Source organism: Calliopsis andreniformis, chromosome 7 (assembly GCF_051401765.1).
Source record: "Calliopsis andreniformis isolate RMS-2024a chromosome 7, iyCalAndr_principal, whole genome shotgun sequence".
In the NCBI taxonomy this organism is placed as follows: domain Eukaryota; kingdom Metazoa; phylum Arthropoda; class Insecta; order Hymenoptera; family Andrenidae; genus Calliopsis; species Calliopsis andreniformis.
The window spans coordinates 5,474,241-5,492,981 of NC_135068.1; the positions used below are offsets into that span (position 1 = coordinate 5,474,241).

An 18,741-nucleotide genomic window follows, 5' to 3' on the forward strand; every position below is an offset into this window, starting at 1 on the left:
CGTGTCGTTACACCACTGCCAATGGTCCTGATTGCATCGTAAAACTTACCTCGTAAGAGGATGTCGATCATGAATCGCTCGTTCGCCGCATGACAGAGCGTGTAACGAGGGCGCGGAACTTTACGCGCTGGAACGACGACTCGAGGGATCGCCGAGCTATTCAAGGGCTCGCGAAATTCCCGTTCGTTTGGAGTTTATAATGAAGAGTTTTGATGCGCGGAAAATTTTCGAAAACATTTCATTCAATCAGTGACGGGCGGTTCGTTAACTGGAGTGCGAGAGTTTTATGTGGCCTCTGCGCGCTGCGATTGGAGAAAAGTTTCGAGGAACGATTATAGAGATGACTCTACTTTCTGAAGGAACTGGGAACCTGGAAACTATCATTGAGAGCTGGTTTAGTCTAGTCGATGGTGGTCTAATGTTTGTCACCTTTGATTAGGTATTCATGGGATTGCTTGTGGACGTACTGTACATAGCTGTATATAGCTGGTAAGTTGGCAGGCAGGCGAAATGCGGATCTAATTTATCTTAGCGAAATAAGTTAGCCTACTCGGGCACAATTACAGAGTCAGGTCACATGAACTTTTGTTATTTGCCCGAATCGATCACATGTACTAATCGGTTCCTGTAACAGTGACAAATGTGGGATTAGGTACAGTCCCAACTGCCAACTTACTAGCTATACGCAGTACCTGTTTTTGGATAAAGTAGCGAGAGGATGGAAACTGCCAGTTGAGAGTTCAGGTGGCTAAATCTCACCTGGGTATTAGATTCTTGTTGGTCTGAATAGTGGAAGCTTATCGTTCATCAATTGTGGTTGGATGTCCATGAAAGTACTTACAATGCTTGTGTTCAGGTCAAGTAGCAGGGGGATAGAACCTATCAATTGAGAGTTGAGGTGGTTAAACTTTACTGAGAATAGAGATTGATTCCTATTACTTGTCTGGATGATGGTAGCTTAATGTTCATAAGCTATGGTTGGATGTTCAGAGAAGTACCTGCGATGTCTGCTTTTGGAGTAGGTAATCTAGGGGTACAAATTATCAGTTGAAGCTGAGGTGATCAGATTTTGCTTGCGAATGGAGGTTGATTCTTTCCATTCTTTTGGATGATGACAACCTACTACTTATCAGCTGTGGTTAGGTGTCTATATACATGTCCATATAACAAATAGTCTAACTTGATTTTTGTTACTTGTCGGGATGGTGGTAGCCTAACCAACTCATCAACTGTTTTTGCATGCACATGGAACTACTTTGTATTGTACTACTTAAATGACTACCAAAAACAAGGAAGTATTTCTAGTTACAAATCTATTTATTCAAAGTAATACTGCTGCTCCTGGCAGCTTTAGTTAGCGACGATCAAAACAGGAGAATATTGATTACAATTCAGGTATAAAAGATTGAACGATTCTGATTTTCTATTTATATTGCTGCCAGCAAACTGTTTTCAGGTTTACTAATTGTTTGGAATTAAGTTCCACTCTGAACTGATAGAAAATATTTTTTTATTAGTGGTGCTCTGATTGCCCATGTTTCACAATTAGATACTAGGATATCTCAAATTTCGCAAGCTATTATTACTCATGAAAACTCAAATCAAAACATAAGAGGGAATAAAATTGTCAAAAATATGGTCAATAGGGAAAGCTCCATTAACTCATTCAGCTACCTTGGCTACCAAGGAAAATACCTAGATAATATATTTGCAAGATGCATGTTCCATCAGTTTAGCAGATTACTGATCTCGTGTGCAATCACTATGTGCAATATTGACTGCCATCACAAGATTATCATCAAATTTTAACGAGTTCTTGTTGACCATCTAACTAACAATAATATCCATGAGTTGTCTTCCACGTGTGGATCGAAGCACTTTAAACAGATTTTGCATAGTGATCTCTAAGAAGTGAAATATTTATTTGAAAAGTTCAAATTCAACATAAATTTTAAGTACACCTTCAATGCAATCCATCTCGGTGTGAAAGACAATGACAATCTTGAATACAATATAAATTAATTTATTACTCCCTTGTTCTGTATTGTACTCTTAAGAAACTGGAGTCTTGATTTAATTGCGTCTCAAATTAGCACTTCTACGTTATCGAATAACTTTAACTTATCGACGATCGAAATATCTGCGCAATTCGTGATGTTTAAGCGAATTTCAACGCACCACGTATGTTAATCACAAACCGTATCGACCAAGTACTTTGCCTGTATTGTTTCGTACACAGCAACATTCAAAACCAATTACACGTTTCATTGGCTGAAGATATCCAGTTGGCAAACGCGCTTCGAATTCAATCGAAACCTATTTATACAGAACGACTCGAAAATTGTAGTGCAATGTAATACAATCGTTCTGCGGAATAAATTTCGTTCCGCGCCAAGTTCCCTTTCTGGAGAAATAAAAACTTGATACGTTTTCTGAAAAACTTCTTCTGAAAGCACGTTTCCTCTTCTCTCTTCAAACTCTGTGAAAATAGTATTTTCAGGTTGTCAAATTATTATTCAAGCTAACAGGAATGCACAAGTATTTTGCTAAAGGAATTTATATAATAAAAGCCGTATTTTATAATAAAAAAAAGTAACGAAGCAAGTATTCCTTAGAAACACTTTTGTTACTCTTACTATGCAAGAAATTACTGAAGATTATATTTTCTTGATTTTTAGTGTGGTGATAACATAATTTTCTTCCAAATATTATAAATACTTTGGAAGGTTTCTAAAAAGACACTTTTAGCACCCTTTTAAAGGAAACAAGGATTGAGGACACATGAAAGTATTAAATGGAATATAAAAAGTCTGAAATAAATTTTTTTGAAATATGTGCAGACTTAGAAAAATTCGTTTCACTTGAGGTGACTTCTACTGAAAACAATCTTTCAAATAATGCACGCACGAAAAGTTACAAGGGAATATAGTTCCAGTCACGTCGGTAGGAAAACGTGTCTGACCACGGGCATTCCAACTCCCCTAGTTCCGTTAAACGGTCTTTACCCCGCACTCTGACACCATCTACGTACCCATCAATCATACATTTCTGTACTTGTCTACCTATACCAACGTGTGCATTATTCAGAAAATGATTTCAAACAAAAGCTGTTGACACTGGTAAAAGTTTCTAGAGGTATGCAGGTATATCAGCAGTTTTTGAGCTAATTAATTATAATTTAACAGTTCCATTTAAAATAACAAATTTCATATTTATTTCAGACTTTGTATAGGCTCTCCATGAATATACAATGGGAGATTTTATTTTTTGGTCATTTATATTTTTACTCGCTATAAACTGGGAATTTGGAGTTAATAAGGAACTTATAGAGACTTAGTGTCTTGTGAGATTAGTTGATAGTAGGGTTAGTATGATTGTATGATTTAATTTGGCAGAGGAGGTTCTCGATAGAGCAAGTTCTCGTTAAATGTTTATCGCTTGAGTTCGGTGAGGAACATATATCGAGTACAGAGCAAACGATTCTCACCTTGTTTGAACTCAGTGTAGTTACTAGAGTCGGGTAAAGTCAAGTCTCAAGAGACATCCCTCCTCTTAAGTGATATAGCCTCTTGTATAGGCTCACAGCATATTGACGAGTTTGGACCAGAGGCCATGAATCTTAGGTCAACTCGTGTTCTCAGTAGGCTTTAAGTCAACTTAGAACTCTTCACTCTACATAATTTCGAGCTATAGTGAATATAACAACGAGCTTATACCGAGGACACACTATAATATTTGGGTGTAATTGAGTTTTACACGGAAAAAGTATTGAAAATCGATAAACAATTATGGATTACTTCCACCTCTCCTAAAACTTTGTCGTCCACTTAAACATGACAAACTCGTTGGCTGCGTGGTCGGCGAGAATACAAATCCAATTCAATTCATTTCAAGTTAGTTCGTCTGCAGTAAAACGCGAAGAATACGAAAGAGGTCCAGGCATTAAGAAGGAAATCGGGTGTAACGTATGCGTTCCCTTTGCAAATTTCCTTTGGCCTATTCATTCGTGACAGGGGAGTTCTAGAAGCGTCAGCTCGGAAAAGCAATTATTTCCGTTTAAGCTTCGCTGCGTCCTCATTCTCCGCAAAGTGTAACTCGTTTTAACACTCGTGGCGAAAGTCAATTCGCCTTGCGCCTAGGACCGTCTTCAAAGCGTTATGTTGGAATAATACAGCCCTAAAATCACTGTTAAACAATTAGAGGAGCGGAGTATCGACGTTTCCAACTTCTGTGGCAACTGGAAGGATGATGAAATCGCATTAAACCCTCTACATGGGTCTACATTTACTGGCGCACTCGCCACAGATATATGAGACACTGGAAATGGTTCATGATATCTCCGTATGCGAGTTACTCGTTCTTATTAAACTTGTTTATCAAGATCCATAGCTGATTTCCACTGGCGAGAAATTTATCGAAGGGCTTGGTGTGGAGCAAGCTCTGCTTAATTAGGAATTTTCGGTCGATCTGCGTGTCTAATTAGCTCTGAACCGTATAAATTGCGGTTCACTGGAAATTTACAATTGCGGAGCTATATATGTTAAACGTGCACACGTTAAGTCTTTTCTGTGACAGAATTTATACCGCAATCACCCATTAATAGTGGTGCATGCGTGAGAGACCTTTGCTAAATTAATAGTAGCAATTATAAGAAAGATAAAAAAGCTAAAAAATAGACATCACAAAAATAAAAAAAGAAACACATACAGAGAAGATTAATTGCTAGATCTATGAAGACCCACGAACAATAATGCAAGTGTAAAAGATTTTCGATACATTAATAGCAGCACCTATGAGAGAGATAAAATTACTAAAATGTACATGTTACAAGAATGAGCAAAGTAATATGTACAAAAGTAATATGTACAAGTACATATTATAAATATATACAAAGTAATATGTACAAAAAAAAAAGTAATATGTACAAAAGGAAGATTAGCTATGAGAGTTATGAAGACCTATTAACAGTGGTGCAAGTGAGACAGTTTTTCGATAAATGAATGCTAGTATTTATAAGGAAAATAGAAATACTTGAAACTAGATACTATAAAAACGAAGATGCATCAATGATGCAAAGGAAATAAAAATACTACAAAGTACATACCACAAAAATAGAGAAGGGAAACACACGAAAAGGAGATTAACTTTTAGATCCACATAGGCCGATTAACAGTGATGCAAATGTGATGATTCAATAAGCTTATTCCTCATTGTCCCCCCCATCGATGAATTGAAGAATCATCAAGTTATTTCGCGGAACGTGCGTGAATTGTACAGCTAGTTGTAAACATCGGTATACTCATCACATATTCATAACCATTCTATATCTCCAGTGGACGCGCGTGGTTACTTGGTTCCATGCGATTGCGGTTACTCCGTCAACATTGTGAATACATTATCGCCGCATTTGCGGATTCCCCTGTCACGTTAATTGCAATTACGCCGCGTAATCTTCTCGCGATATTTCTTGCATGAGGCGTCGTGGGAGTCGCCATTTCGATTGGACGTGTATCGGTACAGATTTACAATTACGATGGTACGCTCGGCCGCTATGACATTCGTGCTGCCCGTGATAAAAATCGTATGAATTGTACGCGATTACGTGGAATAAATTGATGTTCGGCACGAGTAATTGCGGAACTGCGATTAACGAGACGATTGCACGATACAGAGTCATCTAGGTAGATTAATTATGAAATTATAAAAGTGTGGTTAGGGTAACGTGCGCCCTCTATGATGCGATAAACACATGATTTATAGTGTCTGTATGTCTATATTAGATTTGAAATCGATGTGAATACGGTGGAAAGCAGCGCAGTTATAGTGAGCTTTATTACACATTCTTAAGTTTAGGATTGCCCACCAATCACTGCTACGGAAACCAAACCAAACTATAATGTATCTTGTAGAACCTCTTTTTCTTAAATTTTCATCAAACGTACATTAAAGAGTATAGAAAGAACAGAATAAAAGGATTTAGCTGCTGTCTTGATGGTCACTCGTTATCTTTGCGATTTCATTGACGTCATTACTGTTATTGAACGAAGGTACAATTAGATCCTCTAAATGAAGTGTGACTTGCACAATTTAGGCAGGGTTAGGTTAGTGAAGTCGATGAAGATTTGGGTTGAATTTATTAAGTAGATAGAATTAGATTAGGGCTAACTCTGGGTCACAGCAGGGGAAAAGAAAAGGTGTAATTTAAGTGCATTACGTGCTGCTTGTGTTTATACAAAAGCTTGAGTGATTTATGGAATCAAGGATCTGAGAATTATTGGATATTGGTGATTGAGTTAATTATTATTATGGAACTTGAAACTGTATTTTATGACGAAACACGATCATGAACTTGGATTTGTAGTGTTGATAAGTGATGTCGACAGTGTCTTACATAAGTAAAACTGAACTGGTCCATTAGGACTATTTTGTTTTATGGCTCCGTGGGACTTGACAATGGAAGAGCCTAAATAGCCTCTCTGCAAAAGCATAGTTGAATATATTATGTATTCCTAACATCAACTAATCTGTTGGAAGTAGTATTAGACATGATATAAGTGAATTATATAGAAAAGGGTCTGACAAAGATAGAGTCAACACTGACCATCTTTGATTAAAATCTACTTCTTGAGAAACACATACAAAATTCTCTTCAAGGAATTATTTAGGTCTATGTTAGGTATAGATATTTATGTTCTAATTGCTCAAAATAGGTACAGAGGCATAATAAGTGAAGGACATTCAGAATTTGTCAAAATGGTGTGCCAAGATCTAGATTAGGCTTGAGTTACGTACAATTACAACAAACTTTGAGGTCATGTTTTTAAACAGTAAACTATTCTGAAGATATTGTAACCACTGCTAGGTTTCGGTAAAAAATGCATGTTCCGAGCAAAGCCACCCATGTGATTACTTAGGTTATCAGGAAGATAGTAACTTCTTCAGACTATTCGAGGAAATGTAAGATACCGTTCCCTTCAAAAAAGCTTAGGATTACTGTGATTTCCCGAGACGAAGGCGACTCAACAACACTTGCAATACGAAGACTGGATAGGTGTGGCCGAGTTCATTTTCCTTTTATTCAGTTCGCCGGCAGTAGCTTGGAAACCTCCGACGTAAAAGACTTGAAGCTTGGCAAGAAACAACCCGAAACAATACTACTGGAAACAATGCACTTGCTGTTGACGTCATACCAATATCTTGCTGATGCAGTAAGCATCTTCAAATCTCTGCCAAGAACGAGGATGCTGAAATGGAGCAACCTCTTGTGGAAGACTGACACTCATGCGTCTTATTTCTCTACAAATATTCATCATTTTGTATCCTTAACGCCGTACCCTTGTTCATGTCAAATTTAAGACCTGATATATTTCTGTTTTTCATTTTAATTTCTTTTGTGACGTTCCATTCTATACCTGGTGTAAGCGCAATCCTATTTTCTCAATACTTACACTTTGTTATAACGAAAATACATTTGATACGTAAGCACATTCAATTATAGCACTAGTCATGCTGAACGAAAAACGACAACACTGCAAGAGTCCGATTTTGCATTGGATAGACAGAGACACACAATGTTGCGTACTCTTTCTATCAAGTGCAAACTCGGACTCTCGCAGTGTTGCTGTTTTTCGTTCAGCATGACTAGTACTAGAGTCAGCTGTGACGTAAACAAGGCGTTAGATAAATTATTTAATTTAAAATTAACTTAACAAATTGTATTTTAAATTGGATATAATATCAAGACAATAACAAGACACTACAAGAATAATAAATTTTCTAGATTTTTCAAGAACAAGATAATATTCTTAGATACCTCTTGCCTTAACTCTCGAGTAGCACTACATTCAATGCGAGGAGAAACTCTAGTGACCTATATTTAGTACAGGCAAATCTTTTTTAGATGGATATTCGTATCGATTCACTGGATATTGAAATAAAATGAAAGACCACATGGAGAAAGCTAGGTAGTATTCCATATTTACTCGATAACTGTTTCATCCGTGTTTTAAATACCAGAAACTGTGAACCTTTTAAAGCATTAAAATAACATACGTTGACTATTGTCTACTACCAAACTCCAACAATTCTAATTAAGTAAATAGAATAAAACCCTCCAATATAAAACCCAAAATAAAATCTCTATACTTATTTATAATCTCGGTAGCTGCAGGAGAATCTCATCGTATCCATTATCTACCATAACGAAATGGTAGAGGCAGTTACTTAGCAGTCACAATAAAGAGAGTAAAAAGTGATATTGGACTTGCGAATGGAGACCATAAACCCTATTTTTAAGGCACTTGATTGATTGCTTCGTTAATTGAAATGAACCTTCCGCCTGTGCATAATTTCGGTTCCTTTCTCCTTCAACTACCGAGACTCGATAGTCTACTTTGGTGAAGTCTGTTTTATGCAGGACACAGAGTCGAAAAAGTGGTTTTCCATTGCGAACTATTATGAACACCAGGGTTACCGTACGAATGTTCTCCTTGGGCCTCGTCCAAACATGTTTATCTGCGAATGCGATCAGAGCTGAGAACATTCTGAGAGGATAGATAAATGAAGAAAACATACTGGAGCTAGGGACAGAGTTAGAAGATTCTCAGGATGACCGAAAGTACCCGAAAATTCCCGAAGGAGTGCTTGGGTAGCACTCGGGGCTGTCTGGGAGGGTGCACGCCGTGCGTGGCAAACATGGTTTGGGTCCAGTGAGGGATATTGGGAAGTGGACAAAGAAATAAGAGGTGTTCTATTGTATTGCGTTGCTAAAATCCTGCTCGGATCTAGGGCCTAGATCTTTACTAACAGGACACCCATTACTCTTTCCCTACCTCCCAATTTCCATCACTATACCCTACCAGGGAACTCCTGCGACAATCCTGATGTAGAGTTGAAAAGACGTCCCATGAGTCTAATTGATCAGAGTGAAATAGGTGGTGCCTCATTTGACACGCATATTCAGTTCTAGGATATTATTGGCTGAAACAGTCATGCAGATTAACTTGATCAAGAGACCACTGCGCCCATGTTAATTCGCAACATTTCTTTCCAGCTCTCCATACCAGGTAGATTCTACTATGTAATCTACCGACACTTCTACAGAAGCTTGATAAAAAGGCAAAAGAGGATGACATTTAGTATGACATGGAGCAAAACTTCGTGCTCTGGGAATTGTCTTGACACAGCCTACGTAGATTTGGTATCGCAGGTGGCAGGTCGTGCGGATCATCGAACAGAGTTATCGGGCCGATAGGGAACCCATCCTGGCTGTTCCTCTGTAATCCCGGCTGCTTGAGCTATTATCCCGGAAAAGCTAGTCGAACATCCGATTAGGAAAACCGAACATACGTTATTTCCTTCGTGAGGAACATCCGCCGGCTGGATTGCAGCGAAATGACATTTTATCGTTATTACGTTTAGGAAGCAAAGCCAGAGCTTGTCGATCCTGTGGCATAAGCGAATTTCCTTTGGATCTCTTTCGGAATCCCGCAGTCTTGCTGCTCGATAAAACGAAATTAATGACAATGAAATTCTTCAGCTGCGATAAAGAAGAGCTTGGCTTCTTTTAAGAATAGAAGACTTCACTCCAACTAACGATGATGGCTTCGTTCAATCTTACAATTGAAATACTCGACGATTTCTTAGCAAACTTGCAATATTGTTGTAGTGTCTTTAAAGTAGGTTAATGAGTTAGGATACCAGTGTAATATCCATCTTTGAAGAGGGACTTAAGAAGGATCCTTGTCATAAATACCTACGTAATGCTGACCGACGACGCCCTAAGTCCTAGACTATAATATGAGGCGTTTTTGGAGTACAAGTGAATTAAAAGAAGTGATTTTGAAGGAGGTTCCATCTTGAGACAGCCTATCAGGAACATTAGTAGGACTATAGCTAACAGTCCTTGCTGTAAATGCATAGGGTTAAGAAGTTAGATTGGCTGTTAACGAGACCTGAAAGAGATAACGAGACCTCTTGATATGATGTCTCAAATTAATCACCTGGACTCACGATGAGCAGAGTTGAAACGTTACAGCAAATCACATAACCCTCCTGATGATTTTGAGCATTATTTAAAATTGCCTAAACATCCACCAAACTACCATTATTGTCCATCGACAACCTTCAAACAGAATTTGCAATAGCTTCTACAGTTTTTTCCGAGAGATAAAAGATTAAAATCTTTGTTTCAAAAACTTGAAACAGAATCTGCAATAACTCTTGCGATAATATTGTCGACATCAAAACCCAAAGAAAAGCCCAATCTGACGAAATAAACTGAACTTCTAGCTTTATCAAGAGTTCTGGATGTCTTTAAAGCTTTCTCGAAATTGGATCGATGACTTGTAAACGTTCCCCACGAGTAAACAAAAATTAGCTGCAAGCTTCCCTCAAAAGATGCCTGTTATACCGCAGCGAGAACAACACTGGGGGCAAACAGGAAGCAGTGGAACAGTGAAAGACAGGGGACCTATCGATTCTGCCCCCTATCGATATTCCACTACACGCTTGTCGCGAATTCTCTCGCTGTCGTTCCACCAGGCCAGCAAAGCCTCGGCAAGTTAAATGGGAACAAAATAAATGCAATGGGCGGGGGCGACGGGCGCCGATAATGGGATTTTTCAGCGGTTTATTCCCGCTGGCGCGCCAGCAACTTGTTGTAATTGATAAATGGAGATCTAAAAAGCGAGGGAGGCCGCGGAAAGAATGCAGAACGAGGAAAGGGCAACGAAAGAGAGGAGCAGAGAGAACTACAGTTTCACCGCATACCGGAAGATGAAGGCGCGGCCGTTCTTGAAGAGTTTCATGGCAAACCAAATATTCGCGGTATGCTCCGGCGTTGCACGCCGGAATTTCCCAGCGTGAAGTCGTTATACTGCGAGACCACTTATAATTAATTGCTTTAGTTTATAATCGCCTTGGGGCCATTGTGATGCAGTCATCCGAATAACGAGGATATCCCGTGCTTCGTGTCGAGCATCCGCGCACCGCTAATCCTACTCTTTTTATTTATAACAACCTCGACCGTTCTGGATTCGATATTAAAGTGTCATGCATTTGAAATACCAAGGCGATGGAAGTGACACTGAAATGCATATTGCGTGGTTACTGTGGCAATGGAACTCGAAGTGCTTCAAGGTGCCATTAGAAGTAGGTAACTTTGGATCCCTTTTCTTTTATTTTTCAGAGTTTCCAATATCAGAGGATAGCTGCCTAGACCTTGTGACTCTTTTAAGAAAGATTCTTTTTAGTAAGGTACCCAGGTAGCAATAATATTATTCATCAGTTAAAACAAACATCTAGTCTAGGTTTACGACGGATATCATTGCTGTGTTAATAATCGTATTCCAACTTACAGTATTGTCTCCAACGAAGATTACGACCAGTCCTGAGTAGCTGCATGAATTACCTCCTTGGATGTAGTAAAGGAAACTAGGAGGTGGAGGAAGAAATAATGGGTGCCCTATTGTATTGTGTCGCTAAGTTCTCGCTCGGATCTGGGACCTAACCTATACCAATAGGACATTCGTCATTTCTTCCCTCACCTCCCAATTTTCCCTACTATATTTCAGAAAAGAATTCGTGTGGCAACCCTGGATTAGTCTATCCAATGTGGCTTATAACCTCATACGACGTTTAATGTAAAAAAAACCATGCAAATCACACCACTTCTGCCTGGTGGCATTAAAGGACACTAATTGACACGTTTATTTCTCTGTACGACATATCTCAGTAATTTTTAAAAAAATAAGGTTCAGGTCGATAGTCCTACCTTCTCCCTTACAAAATAAAAAAAATGAAACGCTGTCTAGAAAAAGGTTCCTGACATCCACGACGTGAGTCCAATAACTTACATAGTTGCGTAGGAGATTTCAGACAGTTCGTTAAGTCATGAAAAGTTTGGGAAGTCTTAAAAGTCCTGGAAGTCTCGAACATATCGCAAGAATACTTCATTAAAGAAATCACTGGAGAGAATTTTCTTCCAAAATCGAAGGTATTAAGAAGTTTCTTGAGTACTTCAGAGTTTGTTGCACAAAGTGACGATATGATCCCAGGACATAGTACTAGGTGTTAGTAGCACTGGTAGATTGCAGTAGTCTGTTATAAATCAGGATGAACTTGTCTTAAGGTTTGTCAAACGTATTTATTTGTTGACATTACTATGTTTTTGCTGTAGCAACAGCAGTAACAAAGATTCTTACATCACCCCAGAGGAATTCAATTAATCTTTTGGATAGATTTGACGCGTCAGGCATTTCTTGTGCCGCGGTGCAGAATGATGAGTCGAATCAAATGGAATTCTCAATCAACTGAAATTAAATCGGATTCACGTGGAAAATTTCTTCAAATTAAATTAATAGCACAAGGATTAAGACTCATCTCGCTGCAAAGTCTCAAGTCCATGTAAGTACTTAGCTCACCCTTATCGAATAAAAGTTGCCTGTATATCACATCTTTAGCTTATCACTACTGTGTGCGTTTGCTAATGAATTCCAGCGCAAATATGTACATTTCTTGTCACCTTGTCATTAAAGAACCGACGTGGGAAGACTTCCCAATGACGCAGCAAATTTAAAACACTGAAGCGCTTTTTTGACTAATTGCAAATTACTAAATCAAATATTCACCATCAACTTAGACGCTGATATAATTAACACAACAATAGCAAACAAATTCATTTCTTTGATCTCATGACAATCGAGCGGTATGCGACAAAGCTCAATAATTTTCAGACTTCATTAATGCTCACATGCTGTGGTGGATCGTATATTTTGGTTTTCGTACCAATTACGAGTCGTAGCGCATTTAATGCTAATTTTGCATATTTCCCACGACAATAATTTAATCAGCATTCCCCCGAATATGGTCAGGATGTGTACAGCTGCGCGTTAATTGAGATTTATCGACGACACTTTTAATCAAACACCAAACATTCAATACAAATTTATCATGGCTGCTATTACTACTTTTGGTGTTTGTTGCGAGTGTAATTATTTATATATCCCGTTTCAACCAATTCCTCGAAAATCAGGAATGTTAGCAAGAAGAGTCTTCAGCATAGGCCAGCCTATAAGACTGGACTCTTCAGCTGATGGCACATTAAACAAAACAGCAGCTGACAATAATTATGGAAGCTAACTTTATTTTTGTAGTTAGTATTATACTAAATTTATTTATACTGTTAGTATGTATATGTACTATTTCCTATTCCTGTAAGAGGATCTTCAGTTATCTATAATGTCAGTAACTTTTATGATTACAGTTATTTATATGACGAACCAGAAAGTAACAAGAGGAACTCGTTTCATTAAGCAAAGGGACAAACTGCCATCGCGCTGTTTATATTTTGGAAACGACTATACTGGAGTACTTAGGCCAGGTGAATCCATTTCCTTGTGTACCGAGCTATAATTAGATAGTCAGGAGCGAACTTATTAAGCTCCTATAAATGATACCTCGAAAACCGTGCGGTGAAATTTAAGTTCTGTTTGAGTGTAAACAGATACCATGTCTATACGTGTCTTCTATCGATTAGACTCGGCTGCGGTTGTTTGAGTTCACAGATTGCGCCTCCGGGGTATTAAGCTCTGTTATCGCAAATTGCTCTCAGGTATGTATGTATCTGTGCATATAGGTACACAGAAATATTCGAGCTACTTTGTTCGACGTATTTTGCAAAATTCGAGTTAGTTTGTGTCCACCATCGTGCAAATGCTGTTAACCAAATAGATAATAGTGACGTCAGTTTTGTTCAAGCAGATTGGCACAAATAAGAGGAGTATGCTTTCGAGAATAAAGCACTAAGTCAATACAGTGGCAGATAAAATAATATTTGGGAAAGAATATCAGGCGAATAGAAAATATAACTGATGTCTGCATCAGTCACAATCACAGTTAAATTATAGAAGTTGGTTACTTTGACAGTGTCTGTATCTAAACGTCAGAACCCTTAGAATTAACAAGATATTTTTATTCACTTAAATGGTTAGGTCTGAACAGTTTGAAGGAGCATTATATCTATTTGTAGACTAGGTGAATTTTCCTCTAGGCAAAAAGTTTTTCAGTGACTAAATCTAATCAATCATCTATCCCAGTTACTCATTCATCAATTCCGTACTAATCAAACAGATATATCATGTTTACTTCAGGAGTTAAATAAATACTCCATTGATTTTGTGTAATTGTGATGGTTTGTACAAACCCTAGAGAAAGCTTCTGATCACAATTTGGTTGAAACATAGCATATTTATCAAGTAACTAGTGACGCTACTCCCTAAACTTCCATTCCATTGATGCTATTTAAAGACTGTTGGAGATTGGAAGTAACTTTCTAACCACACGTTTTATGCTTGTTATATAAATTAACGTTACATAAACAGTAGTAAAATCTAACCCTTTCAGGGTACCTTAGGATCTACCTCCAACCCCAGTACCTTACCAAAAGGAAAACAATAAGTACCCAGAGAATCAACTTAACCCATCGTGTCCTCTCAGTTAACAAAACGAACTCACAATCAGTCTAATCGACGGTCCCCATTCACGTCAGGGTATTTCCACCTATATTAATTCGATCGACTCAATTACGCGCATAACGAGGATTCGCCACAGTTGCCTCTGACGCGTGAACACTGAGGGACGGTTCGTTAATAAAGACGAAACACAAATCCGAATATAATATTTCAAAAAGATCCTGCGCTTGTCAGCCTCGTGACATGCGATAAGACAATTTGGCGAGCAGGCAGAGCGCAATAATTCACGTCGACAATGTGGACAGCCTAGCTAGGATATCGATTCCGCGGTCAACGATGACTCTCTGATGCCCAGAATAACAGCAGCCAGCTGACAGGGATTGCGTGGCGAAAGAATTCGTGCTCCTGGCCTAGGAGACCAGCGGGACTCCTATCGTTAAATATTTAACGTTCTGTCAGCTGTGAGAACCTGTGGCGGGAATGGAACCCGATTCTCCTCGTGAAGAAAGCTTCTAACGAGGAGGACACGAGCGACGGCGAAACGAATGAGCGGCAGGAGCAACAAAGGTGACAGAGGAGCTGAGAATTCCTTGGCGCTCACGTCTGAACGATCGTAGAATCGGCGTAACATCCCTCAGCTCTCGCCATCACTTTGTCGAGGGATTGCCAGTAATACAGAGCCGTAATAAGCCTGAGGGTAATATCACTTTTATGACGTCGGTAAATATCGATCCTTCGTCGACACAACTCGATGCCCCCGATACAGTAGACCATTGCTATCGCGATAGATACTTTATATGACGAATGAAACATTTTCGTCTATGACACTTCTTATTATAGAGGATTATGTCTAGATGTATTAATTTTATTGCTGTTCAATTCATAGCTTCTACCCGTTTCAATTTACGCGACTGTTTCGCAGGCAAAAATTGAATCCAATACGCGAGAGCACTAAGGTTTGGCAAAGAAGACCAACTTCTCATATATTTTGTTCGAACGTTGAAAGATATGGAACAAATTATATACTCATAAAGAATGCGTTGATAAATACTGTGTCAACTGAAAGGAATTGTCATCAGACTTCAGCTCATCAATTTGGCAACACTACACGACGACTAGGGAGTTGGTTAGCTAGCTTAACATTGGGCATATCGTTAGTAGTGGTACTTCGGTGACCCAACAGTGTCTAACATCCTCAACGAGTCTGTGAAGTCTCTGTTTGAGAAACAATTAGATAATATTCCCAAACTATCCTATTGCCAACAATATAACCTGGTTTTATATTTCCTACACGCCAATCTCCAAAACGTCAGCTTCACTGAGGGTCCTATCCGTCGCACTCTAATCGGATAATAGCAGATTGCAAGGTGCCTATTAACATAATCCGTGTAACAAACAGTAGCGCCATCAGCGATGGCTCGCATGCTCGCAATAAACAAGTCGCTCAGGATTTCACGTGGTTTTAGAGTGGCGCGACAGCGACAACACCAGGACCAGAAAGACACTGATACGCTCCGGGGGCAATGATAACGGACTAAGCCTTAATCTGCGTCCATTAACTGACAGTTGTAACGGTAAACGCGTTGTTATCGGCTTGCAAATTACAACACTGTCACCTGCAGGTCTGTGATAGACAGGTCTTGCGGCTGGCTGATTACGAGCTAGAAGGATAGAGGGCCCGGCGAGAGGGTGGAGATAATATGAAAGCAATTAGTTCTCGAGTAATGCCGCTACGTCGTCGGCACCTGGCCCGTTCGCGATGCACACGATTTTTCTCAATTATCCACATCCCTCAAAGTTCACAGCTTTTCAGATTCATTCGACCCAGTGAAATTATACTCGAGCCTACGCTTTATTTCATGGCTAATGGTTTTTTTTTGGAAGCGGCGAACGAGGCGAAAATGCGTTGTAATTTGCTACGGGGTCTACACTCACGGACTACCGTGCCTCTGCCGAGGTGCAACCACTGAAACTATACCAACTCGTAACCAAACGAAGCGGCATAATTTTTTACGATGACCTTCCTTTTCTGTAATCTTCAAATTTGATAAATACTTATCTTTAATTTCGGGGATACTAAAATTATTAAAATACCTACATAAATTCCCTAAAATAAGAACTACGTGAAATAAAAACACTGACAGTAGTGTAACTTATGATTGCTTCCACACGCTTCTTCTAAATTTTCCATTCGTCGTACTGGTAGCCACAAATAATAATCAAAAATAAACACAACTCAGAATAGTTCTTAATTTTTCCTTAATTTTTCCTGTTTTTCCCTAAATATTATTTCAACTTTTATGCTGCATATTTAAATTTCTGAACTATTCTCAAAAAGTGTTAATTTCACACAAAAGAAAATTTTCCTATCTTCAAATTATTTTGCATTTCACATGTTAGTGCTAAAATAAGGACACATGGATCAAAACCGTAATCCGATCTGAACAGACATGCAGTGGTGTTCTATTGTTATCGAGTACCGCATCGTAAACATTAAAGTGATTACTATCGCACATTCACTGTAGTGAAAGATTTATGTCGTTAAAATTAATAACTCGTCTATAGTATATGGTTATTATGACATAAAATAGACAAAACTAATTTCAGTGCACGTATGCACTGAATATAACCCAATTAGTACATAACCTAAAATAGTTCATAACCTCAGAGCATCAAGTTAGAACAAAGTTAATAAAACTAAGAGGCAATACTGAAAAATGTACGAAAATTTCGTACCACTACCGAACAGAAACGTGTAAAGTATTGTAGCATCACGTCAAAAGTAGTTCAACGATGCCCAAGAAAATAGGCCAGAGTGCGGTATTACTACACGCTAGGACAATGAATGCGCTGTAGCACCATTAAACGCTTCCATACTTTCAGTCTGATGTTAATACCATTTCGGATTTGAAATTAAGGACAAAAAGCACCAGATTTTGTGGCGTACGTTCTCTTATTGTAATACCTCGTGTTCTGGGAAAACTGGCGATGTTCGTTCCGGACGATTCCGAACAACCGACCCCGAATTTCGAACGGGGTTTTATAACAGAACGATCTCGCGGCTGGAGAACAAAACGCGGATCACCAAATGCGTGTGCAGGTGTTCTGCAATGCAACGCTTACACACTCACACGCACACGCGGAAAAAGTTCCATCCTGAAAATTCAGCACATTTTCCACAGCAGGACTGGACACGCGGCGTTGAACGAGCCCTCGACTTTTTTAGTGCTTGTTTAATTCACCCGAATGAACCTTTTGAAGTTAATGCCCCATGAGTGTGTACGACCATATACTAAACTCGTACGACTGTTGCCAGTTGAAAAATTCATCGATCGCAAGCCAGTGAGTGCGTACCAGCGCGAAGATGAAGGGTAGGTTAACTTCAAACTTTTGTGCACATTGTCATCCGCGTTTCGCCGCCGCTTCGTGGAAAATCAACGTTAGTCTTGTGCTGTTGTGGCTCCATTTACGTAACATCCGTAATGTTCCATTTTTCCGCGGAGAAATTCCTCTTGAGGTGCAGGGAAAATACTCGCGTTTATTCCCAATTGCTAACTTAATGGCTGCTAATGTAGTCGCTGCGTTCCATACAACTAGACTATCGCATGGCTGCTTATAATTTCATTTCTGTGCTCTAAATATTAAATCTAAGTGCTGGACGCGAGTGTTTTTGTCCAATCCTTCCATTTGTTTAATTAAAGAAGCATTAGTTATTTGAAGTATACGAAAATTAGAAAGAGTATCTGTTAATTGAGGTTAGACTGTGGTTGGATAACCTCTTTCACATTTCTGTTCTTATTTTATGTCATGATGAGAGTATATGACATAATTTTATGTTTTTAAAAATAAGAGATCCTTTAATAAGTAAGTTAAAAAACTTCCAATTAAGTATTAAAAGGAATGCACAAAAAATATCTACCAAACAAGCTAATAACCTCTATAAAAGTTGAACATTAAATACAGGTTTTAAGCCAATCCATTTTTCATTGACAACTACCAAAACCGTACATTACACCCTTCCCTTTAATATTATAAATTTCCGAAATTCTTCAACTTTCACCAACTGATTCATTAACATTGTAACCGTACACGTTTCCAAAAATTTTTCCTCACTTCAATTTCTCCGACATTCTTGCAAATCCATGGATTCGTTCTACCGCCCAACCTGTGCAAGTGAAACAGCGAGCACGTGTCGGGGTTCGTCTGGCTCGAATTATTTTACACAGCGCTAATGGAGTCAGTAGTCCTTTTAATGGATACGATGAAAGAG

The 18,741-nt window shown here is 38.8% G+C and overlaps 1 protein-coding gene across 1 annotated transcript in view; it reads right to left on the reverse strand.

Annotated features, from left to right (window-relative positions):
- The window catches only part of LOC143181713 (neurotrimin), a 242,852-nt gene that overhangs the window by 132,097 nt on the left and 92,014 nt on the right, over positions 1-18,741 (reverse strand). The gene's annotated exons all lie outside the window — the stretch shown is intronic.